The sequence below is a fragment of the Rhincodon typus genome, chromosome 34 (assembly GCF_021869965.1).
Source record: "Rhincodon typus isolate 14 chromosome 34, sRhiTyp1.1, whole genome shotgun sequence".
Taxonomy (NCBI): domain Eukaryota; kingdom Metazoa; phylum Chordata; class Chondrichthyes; order Orectolobiformes; family Rhincodontidae; genus Rhincodon; species Rhincodon typus.
In genome coordinates this window covers 11,407,816-11,422,065 of record NC_063365.1, presented here as the reverse complement: position 1 = coordinate 11,422,065, position 14,250 = coordinate 11,407,816, and the positions used below count along the sequence as shown (strand labels likewise).

The window sequence follows — 14,250 nt, the reverse complement described above, 5'->3', positions numbered from 1 at the left end:
ATCTCAGCTGGTACAGTAATTGAACCCATGTTGTTGGCATCACTCTGCATTGCAAGCCAATAGTCCAGCCAACTGAGCTAACCAACACCCCCCATCCACAGTACTCACATATGCACACAAATGTATTATGCTGTACCTTTACTGTGCCAACAGACATACAGAAAGGTTGAAGTATACATGACAACAACATACAAATGTTAGCCTGAGATCACACAATCAACAACGTTATCTGTTGCCCACATTTTAAAAAAATTTATTAATTGGAAATACAATTAGTCTCACTTAGATTTCTAACTTGCAACATGAAGCTGGTGATTAAAATGTTGGACAGGATGGCTTCAGAGTTGATATAATGCATCTCACAGCATCTTTATTATGATACACTTTGCTAAGTATATTTATTGCTTGGCTTAGTAAGTTTAGTTTATTTGATTTAATTCAATGTGCATTTAACGCTAGAACTTTTTGTTAGCACCTTGCTCATCTCACCTTGAGCAAAGCCCTGACATAACTGCTAGTATATTTTATATGTAAGATTCATTGTCATCATCTGAAAACTGAGAAAGACTATTGTAACATTATCTCAACAAGATCATACAAGAGAAGATTTAATTAAGGTACACTCCAGAATTTTTAAAGCGGAATGCTGAGGAATTTATATGCTTGGCATATGTTATAATTTGCTCAGTTTGCACAGTTTGACCTATGTCATTTGAGTTGAACAGCATTTGATGGAACAAGTAAAAAGTCTCCAGCTGTACTGTAAATACAGCTTTGATTCACTTTGATTTTGTATACCATTCAATAACATGAATTACAATTCAGGGTAAATGAAGGAAGTTGCTTTGAACTTCATTTTTCCCTTCATCTTTCTGAGTCAATGATGCTGTCAGGAGTTCCGAACTTCTGCTGCTCCTCAGTGTTTGGAGTCAGGCAATAGTTAACAAATTCTTGATGGGATCCATTCTGCTGGGTCTTAATTGTTCTCTTCGTCTCAGCTTCCTTTATTAAAGAAAACAACTTGATCAGTTGTAATTTGGAGCTAGGAAATCAAATGCAATATCCTGTCAATTTATTACACAGAAGCCAGGCTCCAAGTAATAGCTTTTAAACATTAGCTGCTTTTTATGAAATTAAACGGTTAGATATCCTTTAGAACCCACACAAGGATGGAGAGTTATTCCAATGGCAGTCTGCCCTAACCCCCACAGCTAATGATCATATGTGCCCCATGACTAATTAATATTTCACATTCTCCTATTGTGGTAATGTCAAGCCCAATACCCTTCACTTTAAATTTTGGCTGGTTGGAAAAGACAAAGAATGAAGTTTCACTCATGACCTCTTTGTCCAGTGGTTTTACTCACTCTCTCTCTCTCGGGATAACATCAGTTGAATTAAACAAGGAAAGCTAAATTAGATCTGTGGGTGAATTGAACTTATCTTAATTATCAGGACATTTTTGAGGTTTTGTTAAATGGTAGATGAAAACTTAAATCTTCTGTAAACACACCAACGTCAATTTTATTAGGGCTCCTCTCAGAGTTAACCCCCAGTCCCTTCGACGATTTACATTCAAAGGGTCTGGAAGTGATTCCGCTTTTGGCTTGCTTGTGTCTGCTAATTGAAAGCAGGTCATGCAGTGGAGTCTAGTACATTGCCATAAATTAATGAACAGGTAAACTGTGACTTTGAATATAAAGTACATCCATTGAGTGCTTGTACCCCGCACTCCCCAACATAATCCATACCAAGTTAAACTTTATAATGGACCTCAAGGTGGCTCTCTGCCTTTCTTCTGTTTGCTGCAATACTCTGACATGACTCCCCAGGATTCACACTGGAATGTTTATGCTCTTATATCATGGCACCTTCCAATCTGATAGCATTACTTTTTTTTAATGAGAAAGTGGACAATGTAAGAGATTCTCCACAAAGGGCCTGCTGTTGTTCAACATTTCTATTTCCTTTAGATGTGTACGTTGTAAATACCTACTGAGTTTGAAACGAAAGAGCAACTTGCATTTATATAGCCTCTTTCACAACCTCTAGGCATTCTTTACAGTCAACAAAGTGCTCTTGGAAGTGTAATCATCGTTGTAGGCAAACGTGGCAGCCAATTTGCACACAGCAAGCTCCCACAAGCTGTAATGAGAGTATTATGATCTGATTTAATGATTTTGGGTGAGCGAGGATGATTGACCAAGACACTAGAGAGGGCTCTCCTGCTCTTTGTATTGTGTCATATCAGATTTCACATTCAACTAAAAAAGACAGATGAGGCATTGGTTTGAAATCTTGACGAAAAGACAGTACTGCAACAATGTGGGACTCGCAGTACTGCACTGGAGCATCTGCCTTCAGATTCTGGAGTGGGACTTAATGCTTCTGACTTAAAGTTATGAGATGCAAGAAAGAAAGCTGACTGTGTACCCATTATATACAAATCAACAGAGAGTTAAATTGGGCAAAGTGCGAAACAACTACTTGATGAAATTTTACCTGACCAGTATATTAGCTTAGAGTGACCCTGCTGGCTCTAGTTATAAACACTTGAAGAAGCAAAGAAAGTCTGAGGGAAGCAGGAGTTACAAAGGATAGAATGCAGCAGCAGCAATGTGAGGGGTTTGAATATCAGTGAGGATGCAAATTGAGGAAACTGGGCAGATTTTGGTGGCAAAGAAGAACAAGAAACGAAAGATTTATGAAGCATTGTAATGTTGACAAAATATTATATTTTGTGTAGTTATATTGCTAGTTTTTTTGGTCCCCTGAAAACTATTACACTATCTTTGTCATCTGTGCAGCTTTTAGCAATGATAAATGAGAATTTTTCTTCCCAACAAGTAGACTTGTGTATGGTGATTAACAAAGCACATGGAATGTAAGACTTATGAAAGCATCCACAATAATTAGATTTGAAAGGGAATTAGATTGGTACATGAAAAAGGGACATATCAAAGGATATTAGGAGAGTGGGATTAAACTAGACAGCTCAAGTGGAGTAAAACACCAGCAAATGCACCAAATAGTTTGTTTCCACAGCCTATCATTTTCTGATCTCCTCAGTGAGGTGCAATACTCAGATGCTCTTTAGTCATTTTCAAATCGATTGCCTGTGTGCCAATTCAGCACTAGGTTCCTTAATTGCCCCTTTTGAAGTTCTTGGCATGGTCGATCACTGTGCTAAACATTAAGGCATTAAAGATTTCAATGAAAATTATGCCTGGGCAACATCAGACATGTGCGGCAGTAGCGCATGAGTCTAAACACGGGAATTTACAGGGTGTGAAAGGAAATGGGAAGGATGCATGCATAATCCCGTAAGAAATATTCATCCAGTTCTCAATGAACAGGGCCCTTTCAGCAGTAATGTTTACAGATTACCAAGGCAAGCCAGTCAAAATGTAGCGTTTGTGCCGCAGAAAAATAAACGAATAGATATGCAGGGAAAGCACTGGATAAATGATTCTGACATCCAGGCATGTGATGTTGACATGAGAATGTCATACAATGTTCCAGTGGTTGAATTTGGAGATGCGAAAGTACATGAAAATAGGTTGCATGCTCTGATCTCAGAGTGCACAGATTGCCAGGAAATGTGGTAGGTGAGGGGATTTATGTGTTTATTGGTTCTTGACAAGGAGCTCTGAAACTGTTCCTCGAGACACTTTTACCAAGGTGAAATTACTTGCACTGTAAATGGCTCCTCCACAATTGAAAACACTTCATTCATCCTGACCTGCTGGGATTAGGAGACCTCCTATCAGCTTAGCTGTACACAGTAGACACAGAGACATTTGTACAATTGAACTCCATTCTGTATTTTCTACATGTTACCTACTTTATTCTCTAATGCTGCACTTAAGCTCCCTCTCTTCAAAACTGGACCAACCTGAACTCAACGATTTCTGTTCTTTGTGTACCTTTCCAGCTTGAAATGAGTTTATTCCTTTTTTTTGGTACATTCATGGGCTGTTAGTATCTAGACCAGCATTTGTTGTCCATCCCTAGTTCCTAGGAGAAGGTGATGGTGAGCTGCCTTCTTGAACTGTTACAGTCCTTCTGATTTGAGGTACACTGACAATACTGTTAGGGAGGTGTTTCTAGGATTTTGACTCAGTGACACTGAATGAGTGGTGATGTATGTGGTAGGAAGGGAAACTTGAAGTGGGTGGTGTTCCTGTGTATCTGCTGCCCTTGTCATTTTAGGAGCTGGAGGTCGCATGTTCAGAAGGTGGTGTCAAGAGACTCTTGGTGAGTTGTTAGCGAGTCCATCAAACAGGAACCAGAAAGATTATTAACATGACAATTGACCAATAATACCTGCTGACCCCGCAATTGTATCACTAAAAGAAAGAATGGACAATAGTTCAAAATGCAAACTAGTTAATCATTAGTAACAATGAATACATTGTGGATTTCAGAATTCCTAGGTACTTCTCCAAGCAGCTAGTCTTGATGTATTGGATCTGACATTAATTGGCAGCAGACAGTTCCATCATTGGAGAGCTGTTACAGTTAAACTCAAGTCTATTCTCAGGATTCATGTGTAACAGAAGCAGAAACTTTGTTTGCTTTACCTGACTTCCCGAACACTGATAAATGTCCTGACTAATTTTTAGTCATTCAACTCCAACACTGGTTGCAATCAGTAACCTCAACAAAGTGTAGGGTCAGACCTGCTTAACACAAAACCAAGTGAGAGCTAAAGTTACCACAGTCCTACTTTCTCATCAGAGGAACAACTGGTGGTTGTCGTGCCTGAGGATCACCACACACCAGACATGGGGAGAAGGTGAGTCCCTCATTGAAACCTCAGCCACAATTGAACCCATGCTGCTGGTATCAATCTGCATCTGAGAAAAACCAGCTGCCCAGCCAACTGAGCTAACCAGCCCTCCACACAACCAAGCTCACTACATCTCCACACAGCTTCACTTTGTATTTTTAATCATTTATGCAAATGGCTGTTACACTTCCCACACATCGTAAAAACTATTTGGTCAGATGGGAGACAATAACAACATCTTCAACTAAAAAATTGCATATTGAAGTTTTATGCTTGAAAGTAATATTGGATCCAATCAGAGATTTTCTAATACTTTTGAAACTTGAATCAGTGACATTTTTACATATTACATCACAAAGCAAACCCACTGCCTCACATCGCCAGGGACCCAGGTTCGATTCCACCCTCAGGAAGCTGTCTGCACATCCTCCCCACGTCTGTGTGGGTTTCCACCAGGTGCTTGAGTTTCCTCCCACAGTCCAAAGATGGGCAGGTTAGAGGGGGATTTGCCATGCAAAATTGCCCATAGTGTGCACACTAAGTGGGTTAGCCATGGGAAATGCAGGGTTACAGGGATAGGGTAGGGGGTGGGTCTGGATGGGAGGCTCTCTGGATGGATGGTGCGGACATAATGGGCCAAATGGCCTGCTTCCATGCTGTAGAGATTCTGTGAAATAGTTCCAGTTGGGAATAAAATGTTATGGTGTTTAAATGACTGTGCCCTACCTAGGAATAACATGATGGCAAATGTGTTGTCTCCTTATCTTTACCCGAAACACTACCTAGGTAGTGTCTCCCACCCATCCTCCTCCTCTAACCAAAAAAAAAGGTTCTGAGCGCTGATTTGGTAAGGCTACTAGTATTTTTTTTTATAATTTGTCTGTTTGGGAATTCAGAACAGTGGGAATGGATATTAGGGCAGATGTATGCTCCTCCTGTAGAACGTGGGAGGTAAGGGTCACCACTAGTGTCCCCACTGACTTCATCTGCGGGAAGTGCACCCAACTCCAGCTCCTCGGAAACCGTGTTAGGGAACTGGAGCTGGAGCTGGAGCTGGATGAACTTCGGATCATTCGGGAGGCTGAGGGGGTAATTGAGAGGAGTTACAGGGAGGTAGTCACACCTCAGGTACAGGAAAAAAGTAGATGGTTACAGTCAGGGGACGGAAAGGGAACAGGCAGACAGTGCAGGGATCCCCTGTGGCCGTTCCCCTCAAAAACAAGTATACCGTTTTGGATACTGCTGGGGGGGACGACTTACCAGGGGTAAGCCATGGGGTACAGGTCTCTGGCACAGAGTCTGTCCCTGTTGCTCAGAAGGGAAGGGGGGAGAGGAGGAGAGCATTAGTCATTGGGGACTCCATAGTTAGGGGGACAGATAGGAGATTCTGTGGGAACGAGAAAGACTCGCGGTTGGTGTGTTGCCTCCCAGGTGCCAGGGTCCGTGATGTCTTGGATCGTGTTTTCGGGATCCTTAAGGGGGAGGGGGAGCAGCCCCAAGTCGTGGTCCACATAGGCACCAACAACATAGGTAGGAAAAGGGATGGGGACGTAAGGCAGAAATTCAAGGAGCTAGGGTGGAAGCTTAGAGCTAGAACAAACAGAGTTGTTATCTCTGGTTTGTTACCCGTGCCACGTGCTAGCGAGGCGAGGAATAGGGAGAGAGAGCAGTTGAACACGTGGCTACAGGGATGGTGCAGGAGGGAAGGATTCAGATACCTGGATAATTGGGGCTCATTCTGGGGTAGGTGGGACCTCTACAAACGGGATGGTCTACACCTGAACCAGAGGGGTACCAATATCCTTGCGGGGGGAATTTGCTTATGCTGTTCGGGAGGGTTTAAACTAATTCAACAGGGGGGTGGGAACCTGAATTGTAGCTCCAGTGTACAGGAGGTTGAGAGGAGTGAGGTCATAAATAAGGTTTCAAGGTTGCAGGAGTGTACCGGCAGGCAGGAAGGTGGTTTGAAGTGTGTCTACTTCAATGCCAGGAGCATCCGGAATAAGGTGGGTGAACTTGCAGCATGGGTTGGTACCTGGGACTTCGATGTTGTGGCCATTTCGGAGACATGGATAGAGCAGGGACAGGAATGGTTGTTGCAGGTTCCGGGGTTTAGATGTTTCAGTAAGATCAGGGAAGGTGGTAAAAGAGGGGGAGGTGTGGCATTGTTAGTCAAGGACAGTATTACGGTGGCAGAAAGGACGTTTGATGACAACTCTTCTACTGAGGTAGTATGGGCTGAGGTTAGAACCAGGAAAGGAGAGGTCACCCTGTTGGGAGTTTTCTATAGGCCTCCGAAAAGTTCCAGAGATGTAGAGGAAAAGATTGCAAAGATGATTCTGGATAGGAGCGAAAGTAACAGGGTAGTTGTTATGGGGGACTTTAACTTTCCAAATATTGACTGGAAACGCTATAGTTCGAGTACTTCAGATGGGTCAGTTTTTGTCCAATGTGTGCAGGAGGGTTTCCTGACACAGTATGTAGATAGGCCAACAAGAGGTGAGGCCACATTGGATTTGGTACTGGGTAATGAACCAGGCCAGGTGTTAGATTTGGAGGTAGGTGAGCACTTTGGTGATAGTGACCACAATTCGGTTATGTTTACTTTAGCGATGGAAAGGGATCGGTATATAACGCAGGGCAAGAGTTATAGCTGGGGGAAAGGCAATTATGAGGCAAGATTTAGGATGCATAGGATGGAGAAGGAAACTGCAGGGGCTGGGCACAATTGAAATGTGGAGCTTGTTCAAGGAACAGCTACTGCGTGTCCTTGAGAAGTATGTACCTGTCAGGCAGGGAGGAAGTGGTCGAGCGAGGGAACCGTGGTTTACTAAAGAAGTTGAATCTCTTGTCAAGAGGAAGAAGGAGGCTTATGTAGAGATGAGGCGTGAAGGCTCAGTTAGGGTGCTTGAGAGTTACAAGTTAGCCAGGAAGGACCTAAAGAGAGAGCTAAGAAGAGCCAGGAGGGGACATGAGAAGTCTTTAGCAGGTACGATCAAGGAAAACCCGAAAGCTTTCTATAGGTATGTCAGGAATAAAAGAATGACTAGAGTAAGATTGGGGCCGGTCAAGGACCGTAGTGGGAAGTTGTGCGTGGAGTCCGAAGAGATAGGAGAGGTGCTAAATGAATATTTTTCGTCAGTATTCACACAGGAAAAAGACAATGTAGTCGAGGAGAATACTGAGATACAGTCTATTAGACTAGACGGGATTGAGGTTCATAAGGAGGAGGTGTTAGCAATTCTGGAAGGTGTGAAAGTAGATAAGTCCCCTGGGCCGGATGGGATTTATCCTAGGATTCTCTGGGAAGCTAGAGAGGAGATTGCAGAGCCTTTGGCTTTGATCTTTATGTCATCATTGTCTTCAGGAATAGTGCCAGAAGACTGGAGACTAGCAAATGTTGTCCCCTTGTTCAAGAAGGGGAGTAGAGACAACCCTGGTAATTATAGACCAGTGAGCCTTACTTCGGTTGTGGGTAAAGTGTTGGAAAGGATTATAAGAGAGGATTTATAATCATCTAGAAAGGAATAATTTGATTAGGGATAGTCAACAAGGTTTTGTGAAGGGTAGGTCGTGCCTCACCAACCTTATTGAGTTCTTTGAGAAGGTGACCAAACAGGTGGATGAGGGTAAAGCGGTTGATGTGGTGTATTTGGATTTCAGTAAAGCGTTTGATAAGGTTCCCCACGGTAGGCTATTGCAGAAAATACGGAGGCATGGGATTGAGGGTGATTTAGCGGTTTGGATCAGAAATTGGCTAGCTGTAAGAAGACAGAGGGTGGTGGTTGATGGGAAATGTTCATCCTGGAGTTCAGTTACTAGTGGTGTACCTCAAGGATCTGTTTTGGGGCCACTGCTGTTTGTCATTTTTATGAATGACCTGGATGAGGGCGTAGAAGGATGGGTTAGTAAATTTGCGGATGACACCAAAGTCGGAGTTGTGGATAGTGCGGAAGGATGTTGCAGGTTACAGAGGGACATAGATAAGCTGCAGAGCTGGGCTGAGAGGTGGCAAATGGAGTTTAATGCGGAAAAGTGTGAGGTGATTCACTTTGGAAGGAGTAACAGGAATACAGAGTACTGGGCTAATGGTAAGATTCTTGGTAGTGTGGATGAGCAGAAAGATCTCGGTGTCCATGTGCATAGATCACTGAAAGTTGCCACCCAGGTTGATAGCGTTGTTAAGAAGGCGTACAGTATGTTAGGTTTTATTGGTAGAGGGATTGAGTTTCGGAGCCATGAGGTCATGTTGCAGCTGTACAAAACTCTGGTGCGGCCGCACTTGGAGTATTGCGTACAGTTCTGGTCACCGCATTATAGGAAGGATGTGGAAGCATTGGAAAGGGTGCAGAGGAGATTTACCAGGATGTTGCCTGGTATGGAGGGAAGGTCTTATGAGGAAAGGCTGAGGGTCTTGAGGCTGTTTTCGTTAGAGAGAAGAAGGTTAAGAGGTGACTTGATAGAGACATACAAGATGATCAGAGGATTAGATAGGGTGGACAGTGGGAGCATTTTTCCTCTGATGGTGATGGCTAGCACGAGGGGACATAGCTTTAAATTGAGGGGTGATAGATATAGGACAGATGTCAGAGGTAGGTTCTTTACTCAGAGAGTAGTAAGGGCACGGAATGCCCTGCCTGCAAAAGTAGTCGACTCGCCAACTTTAAGGGCATTTAAATGGTCATTGGATAAACATATGGATGATAATGGAATAGTTTAGGTTAGATGGGCTTCAGATTGGTTTCACAGGTCGGCGCAACATCGAGGGCCGAAGGGCCTGTACTGCGCTGTAATGTTCTATGTTCTATGTTTCATTTTATAATCTGACTGATTTCAATCATGAACGAGTCTGGTCAGCACTGATTCATGAAACTTTCTTCATAATCAGTGGCTGCACATGTTGATACGTCCATGACAACCACTCTTAAAATAATTCAGCAGGTATCAAACCTGAAGCAGTTCCTCCTCTGCAGTGGAGTCTCTGCAGATTAATGTGCATAATCCCCAGACTGCAAAAACAAAAGACATTTTCAATCAAGTACCATTTATTCATTATGAAAATCTGTACCTCACACCTCACAGATTTTGTCCTTCCTGACAGCATACCAAGGTGAAGTACAGCTTCATAAAATTTATTGGCGTGTAAGTTGATGTATTTAAAATTTGAATAAAATGATTAATGGGATAAATTTTGTGCAATGTTAAAGTAATTTTCCTTTTTCCAGAGACACCAGAGAATTCATGGAGGTAAATCTATGCTCTTGAACATAAAAAAACTGAAAATGTTGCCAATTAGCTGTGCTTTTAGCTCCTCAGGTTTTGTTTTGTCCACAGAACTGCTTATGGTATTTAATATTGCTGTAGGTCCTTAGTTTAAAAGTGGTGGAACAATTGTGAGAGTGCTTTACGAATTGGTGAATTTTAGGCTTGGTAGAAGAATATCTCTGGCCAAATGCTCAATTGGATGCAAAAACTTGACCTCTTGGATACAAAATATGTAAAGTTTTGGTTAGAAATTTAATTATAGAAATACAAATAACTTTTAAATGGGACAATCAGTAAAACATAAATTTGAGGGGAAAAATTCAGTCAACTGAAGATTATACAAAGAGGCATTAAGATTCAATCAACAACATTATTTTCATCATAGTTCAAGTTGATTCATTTTATAGTGATAATCTTCAAACATCGGTCTTTACATTGTTTTCTTACTTGGAGGAGAGAAGGTCGAGACAAAATTTAATACAGGTTTTCAAAATCATAAGGGAAATGGGACAGGGCAAATAGGAAGAAAACTGTCCTGTTGGCAGAACGATTGCAAACCAGGGGACACCGATCTAATTGGAAAGGTAAAGGTGACCTAAGGAGAAATGTTTTTAACCAGGATCTAGAGTGCACTGCCTGAGAGTGTGGCAGATTCAATCAGAGTTTTCAAAACAAATAGATAATCACCTGGAAAGAAGAGATTGCAGGGCTCTGAGTGAGACAAACTAAGTTGCTCTTCTAGTGAGCTGGCACAGGCATGATGGGCCAAATGGCCTTCTTTTGGGTTGTAACGATTCCATGATTCTATTGTGGTCCTCACTGATCTGATGTGGAAAAGAGTCACTCCGCAGTTATTTCACCTTCATCCCACATCATATTGTCTCCCCAGTTTCTGCGTTTTCAAATTATAACAGTGACTATATTCAAGAAGACTTTGTTGGTTGTGAGCTGCTTTAGGGTGGGCCTGGTACCATGAAAGGAAAATGCACAACATTTTGTCTTTCTAATCTGATTTGAAGGGTTGAGAATCCAGTGCATGTGCATCTCTTGGGAAGATTTTATCTCTATTGTTCATTCACAGGACGTGGGCCTCATTGGCTGGGTCAGCATTTTTTTGTCCATCCCTAATTACCCATGGAACAGTGTTGGTGAGTTACCTTCTTGAAATGCTGCAGTCTATGCGTTGTGGATACATCCACAGTACTGTTGGGAAAGATGTGAGAGACGACTTATAGAAGTTTATAGAATAATACGGGGTATAGATAGAGTGAATAGTAGTTGCCTTTTCCCTAGGATGGATGATGACTAGGAGACTCATTTGTAAGATGAGAGGAAAGAGAGTTGGGGGTAATTTTTTTTTAGAGGGTGGTTCGCATGTGGAATGAACTTCCTGAGGAAGTGGTGGGTGTGGGTACAATTACAATATTTAAAAGACATTTGAATAGGTACATGAGTAGGAAAGGTTTGGAGGTATATGGGCCAGGATCAGGCAGGTGGACCTAGTTTAGTTTGGGATTATGTTCGGCATGGACTGGTTGGACCGAAGCGTCTGTTTCCATGTTGTATGACTCTATGATGTTATGACTGATACTGTCTCCCTTCACCCTGTTAATCCAGCTTGCCAGACAACACTCACATCAGCTCAACAGCTACTGGGAAAATACCCAGTCAAATTACTGAGCAAGAGTCACTTATCCACAGTGTCTGTTCACCAAGATTGGGAGGAGACTTAAAAGCAAAACATATCTTAGTACCTGGAGACTGAAAGCATTGAACCAGAGAATATATCATTAACAGCCTTCAACAAGGTTGAATGATGGGAATGAGGTTTTATTCCGTAGAGTCAATGGTTCTGTAATGGAGAGGATGGAATATGTTAGAAGCCAGTTGATAGCACTGAAAAATAAATCGGGATTTACAGATGGGAGGCTGTAAGAGAGAATTTGGATCGATGACTATATGAAACAAGTAGGTTCTTGAAGGACTATGGTCATGGAAGCACAATGCCAAATCTGCAATTGCACATGATCTACCATCATGGTGTATAAATGGACATTATCAAGAGCAATTCCACCATGATCACATGCTATAATTTTAATTATGCTTCCTGGTAACACATAGTCAAAACTAAAATGCTGTAAGTGTTTAAAGGATTTCAGTAGGAATGCTTTGTTGTGACAAGCTGCTGATGACTAACAGTCTTTATCTTTATCACTGTACCTCTGGACAATAACTGGTCTCTGACAGAAAATAATCTGTTGAGATAAGCCATTTGTAATCAGCCTCCACTCCCTCCAGCCTAAACTCATTGAACTAACAATAACCAATCAACCCTAGCTTCTCTGACCTTGCTATGTTGGAAAAGCAACCTTCTGTTTTGAGACTTCAGCTACAAGAACTGATGTTGTGCCCACTACAGCTCTTTACCACTTTCTCCAGGGCTTTTAGGGATGGGCAGTGAATACTGACCCAGCCAGTGATGCCCAAATCCTATGAATGAATACAAAAAAGCATAACTACAGTAAAAGGCCAATGATCAATGTAAAGCTACAGAGGAGGAAATAAAATCAGTTTGGTTCTGACTCTATGCGAGAAGCTAACATCCATACTCACAGCTATGGCTCCACAATTGTAATGGTCTCAAACTCCTCCAGTGCCACAATGATGCCACAGACAAACTGGAGAAGCAACACCTAATATTCCACCTTGGGAGCCTACAGCCCGATAGCCTGAACGTAGAATTCACCCGTTTCAAAATCTCACCACCCCCGGCCTCATCCCACGTCCAACCCTCCCTCTCATCCCCGCCTCCTTGACCTGACACTACCTGTCCACCTCCTTCCCCACCTTCCCACTGACCAATCCCCACTACCCCCAACTGCATCCACATATCGCCATCCCACCTACCTTCCCACAGCCCCACCCCTCTTTCCTCTATTTATCTCCCAGCTCCCTTGCCCTTCCCCAGTCCTGATGAAGGATCTGGGCCTGATACATCGACTCTCTTGCTGCTCTGATGCTGCCTGATCTGCTGTGTTCCTCCAGCGCCACACTGTATCAACTTAAATTGTGCTTGGTTTGATCAGGTCAATAAAAATTCAGTCACTATCTACAATGTGTCACAGTCAGATTTACTACAAACATCAGGAGGAACATTCCAGGGTACATATAGAAAACACTTTTAGGATTGCACCAAAAACAGAAGTTGCTGGAAAAGCTCAGCAGGTCTGAATTAATCAGAGTTAACTGTGTTCTGAGGAAGAGTCACTCAACCCAAAAGATTTCTCTCCACAGATGTTGCCAGACCTGCAGAGCTTTTCCAGCAATTTCTGTTTTTGTTTCTGATTTACAGCATCTGCAACTCTTTCGATTTTTATTTAGGATTGCACAATACACTTTTGGTTCAGTGCACAATGTGAATGCTTTCTCAGGACATTTTCCAAAAAGATGACATTGATAGATTATAAAGAAGAAATTTGTACACCAGCTTACACTAAAACATTCCAAAGTGTTTCATAAAGACATGAAATAACTGGAAATCAAGACAGTGAGGAAGAAGCTTGGTGGGAGTTATTAAAAATGCGATTAACATAGTAACTTTGATCATTTCAATTCATTCATCCTTGGGATGTGAGGATTGCTAACAGGACTAACATTTATTTATCCAAGAGAAGGTGTTGGGGAGCCATCACAACTGCATGTTGTGAGGTATTGAGACTCCTGCAGTGCTTTTTGAGAGGGAGTTCCTGAATTCTGACCCAGTGACAAGCAAGAAATGGCTATATAGATCCAAGTCAGAATGGTGTATGGCTTGGAGGGGAACTTAAGATGGTGGTATGTGCACATACATATGCTAACCTCATCCTTCTAGGTAGGTTTGAAATATTCTATCAAAGGATCCTTGATGAGTTGCTGCAGTGCCTCTTGTACATTGTTCACATTGCTGCCACTGTAGATATTTTCGATCAACCCATGCTCAGATATTTTATGATCAACAGCAGGTGAGACTTAAACTCAAATCTCCTGGCTCAGAGGTAGGGACACTATCACTGCGCCACAAGAGTGCTTACCTGTTGTTACTATATGTCAATGGTGGAGAGAGGGAATATTGAAGATGTGGGGTGATTGGGTTGCTTTGTAGGTTTCTTTGTCTTGGATGGTATCTGAAATAACCCCAGAGGCCGGTATCCTGT

The 14,250-nt window shown here is 42.3% G+C and overlaps 1 long non-coding RNA gene across 1 annotated transcript in view; it reads right to left on the bottom strand.

Annotated features, from left to right (window-relative positions):
• Positions 1–314: 314 nt before the first annotated feature.
• Positions 315–14,250, bottom strand: part of LOC125486881 — a 57,516-nt gene continuing 43,580 nt past the window's right edge. The window contains exon 3 of the long non-coding RNA XR_007265501.1: positions 315–1,002. This is a non-coding gene — a long non-coding RNA (uncharacterized LOC125486881). The remainder of the gene's footprint in view (positions 1,003–14,250) is intronic.